This window comes from Branchiostoma belcheri, unplaced genomic scaffold, assembly GCF_001625305.1.
Source record: "Branchiostoma belcheri isolate BF01 breed outbred unplaced genomic scaffold, Haploidv18h27 scaffold66, whole genome shotgun sequence".
NCBI lineage: Eukaryota > Metazoa > Chordata > Leptocardii > Amphioxiformes > Branchiostomatidae > Branchiostoma > Branchiostoma belcheri.
In genome coordinates this window covers 1,862,581-1,865,544 of record NW_017804309.1, presented here as the reverse complement: position 1 = coordinate 1,865,544, position 2,964 = coordinate 1,862,581, and the positions used below count along the sequence as shown (strand labels likewise).

Sequence of the window (2,964 nt, the reverse complement as noted above, 5' to 3'; positions counted from 1 at the left end):
GTATTCTCTTGCTTTCTCCTACTTTCTCCTGTGTTCTCCTGCTTTCTCCTGTGTTCTCCTGCTTTCTCCTGTATTCTCCTGCTTTCTCCTGTGTTCTCCTGCTTTCTCCTGTGTTCTCCTGCTTTCTCCTGTGTTCTCCTGCTTTCTCCTGTATTCTCCTGTTTTATCCTGTGTTCTCCTGCTTTCTCCTGTGTTCTCTTGCATTCTCCTGCTATCTCCTGTGTTCTCTTGCATTCTCCTGCTTTCTCGTTTATTTTACTTTATTCTGTTACGTTATTACGTATTTGCAAGGTATCTGCATGTATAAGCACCTCATTTACATACTCGGGACAAAATAAATGGTCCCTTTACCAAAAATAGGTTCCCCCAAGTAAAATTTGGTTGCCCGGGGCAACTGGGCAACCAGGTATTTTGCACACTGCCTGTTGTGTGCTTGTTCATTCTTTGGTTATAACGTTTACCATGGAGGTAAAAAAATGTGATTTTTACTTCCATGGTTATACCAAGGAATACATTGTGTACAACATGTATTATAATTTGCAGCCACGGGCTGAGATGATTAAAAAATTAGTGAGGACATTTTTTACCCCAAACAACATGTACCACGCATTAATCTTTCACAACTCCTTGGTAAGATTCAAGACAAAAGCTATGAAGTCTGCATGCTGTTGTTATGGAAGTTTCAGAAAAATGGAAACATTTTGATTAATTCCTACATTCCAGAAACTAAGAAAAATCAATAGTTATTGTTCATGCTACATTGGTAGGGTTTAAAGTCTAGAGCTTTATGATTCCTTGAAACACACCCTATAATCACCTAGGCAACCTACTGCCCCTCCACTTGTCTAGTAGATAGTACCAAGGACATTATACACTGTATAATGTCCTTGATAGTACACAGCAAAGGCAACTTGCAGTTTTATTTGCGTAACAGGTCACTCTGGTATTTTTATGCCTTTGCAGCAGAGGTGGTGTGTAAATATGGGAGGTGCACAAATGTCAGAGTTATACACTTTAGACACGGCCTGTTGAAGCGATGGCGTTGGTGGCCACACCTTTGTTTATGCGTGGTTCACATGTGTACATAACCTGCTATTGTACTATGTCCTATGAACCTACTGTTTGCCATAGAGGCATGGAGCTACCTGTTCCTACCCTTTTATTCAGGTCTTGCAAAAGGTTTGTTTCTTTTAGTAACTGAAAGGAGTTCTGATGGGAGGTCCTTTGTGTTGGGATGTTTTTGACATCTATTGAAGCAGGCACATGGTGCGTTCAGTCTGAGGCCACTCAAATGAAATTGTTTGGTCCCCAGAGTTTTGTGGGAAAGTAGTAAAAAACAGTATCTGCTGTCAAAATCCCCCACTAAACTGCACAGGAGGAAACTCCCAAGACAAGAAATATTTTACCTTTTTACATAACTTAACTTTCAACTGTTCCTAAAACATTCAAGTGGTCTTGATTTGGTGCATGTACCTTACATGTACAATTGTACATACTAATTTGAATAACTTATCACCTTGCTGTTAAGTACTACCAGAAAAAAAGCATTTTTCTTGAACACCCCAAAATCCTCAGCAACCCTATACAGTAGTACTAACGACTGTATGTTGGTGGATACAATAAATAAATGAATGAATGAATGAATGAATGAATGAATGAATGAATGTAGAAAATATGAAAAAAGGAAGATAAAATCTGACAACCAAGACATTGTCTTGATGTGGCCTGGCCTTTCTACATTTAGGTGGTGCTCAGTGGTTGTTTGTCATCAAACAATGCTAACAAGAACCTTGGTCATATATCACTCACAGGGGGAGGGGTGGATTTAAATGGACTATAAGAGAGAATGGAACAGTCTATAACTGCTGTATTACTTACTCATTACAGATAAGAATCTATCAAACTCAAAGTTGCTCTTCCTAAAAAAATGAGATAACAACTTTTACCTTCAAGTCCCCTTGGCCATCAATAGTTCAGATTGATATATACTGACTGGCTGGAAGAGTCAGTTTCACAAGGATCACCCCTGCTGTGCAACATGCAAGGACCCATGTTCATTATATTAATGAGGGCTGTGACAGCATCATAGCAGCCACGCTGGCTGCCTGACATCACCACCAGGGCATTGGCAGGCTGGACGCTGGCCAACACAGACGTTGATCTAATCCAGAGGTTAGTGCCTTCCTGATTTGTTGAACTTAGAACTTTCCCCTTGCTGACAGAAAGGGCAATGTGAAATATGCATCAGTGTTTACTTGTGATGGTGGTGTGTGTGGTTGTGTTTGTGGTGTGAAATTGGAATATTGCTCCACTTTGCTTTCAATCTACAGGCCAATTAGTATGCAGGTACATTTGTACTACAGTATCTTATATGTCCTGATTGCTTAATTCAGTGGACATCCTTTGTGGTGAACACTATGGTAGAAATCATTCAGCCAGTAGGGGAAGGAATACAAATGCATTGTTGACATATCTGTTACTCTAAGGCCAGCTAGCGCTGCTTGTTCTACTTGTTATTTTTACCTCACCTTAGACCTTAGATCCTCCTACAGCTCAGTGCCATTAGGTCAATGTGTTGTTTTATTTTGAAAAACTGGAAACCTTTGATTTTACAAATGTCATAAGCTATTGAGTTGTATATTTCTGAGTTACAATATTTTCAAAGAATCTGTACAGCATCAGACATGTTAAAATTGGAGATTCTGCACATCTTTGAGCTTAACCCCCATCTTGCTACAGTAGCAGCTAGCCATATTTGGCACCAAGTCTGTATTGGTTATAGGCTCAGAAACACTTCTTCACTTGTTCTCATGTAAAACTAGACCATCCAGCTCAAGTTCAAACACATACTGGTGTTAAGTTTTCAGTGTCGATGTTGTGTCACCAGAAATAGAAAGTGGAGATGGAATGTTTGACAGCATTGAAGGCATATCGTGAAGATTGTGGAACAAAATTATTACATTC

The 2,964-nt window shown here is 39.6% G+C and overlaps 1 protein-coding gene across 3 annotated transcripts in view; it reads left to right on the top strand.

Moving 5' to 3' along the window:
- Positions 1 to 1,913: 1,913 nt before the first annotated feature.
- The window catches only part of LOC109483798, a 56,527-nt gene continuing 55,476 nt past the window's right edge, over positions 1,914 to 2,964 (top strand). For 2 of the 3 annotated variants that reach the window (XM_019786919.1, XM_019786920.1), the window contains exon 1: positions 1,914 to 2,172. The gene's annotated coding sequence lies outside the window, so the exon portion shown is untranslated. The remainder of the gene's footprint in view (positions 2,173 to 2,964) is intronic. The other variant, XM_019786921.1, reaches the window with a different exon arrangement.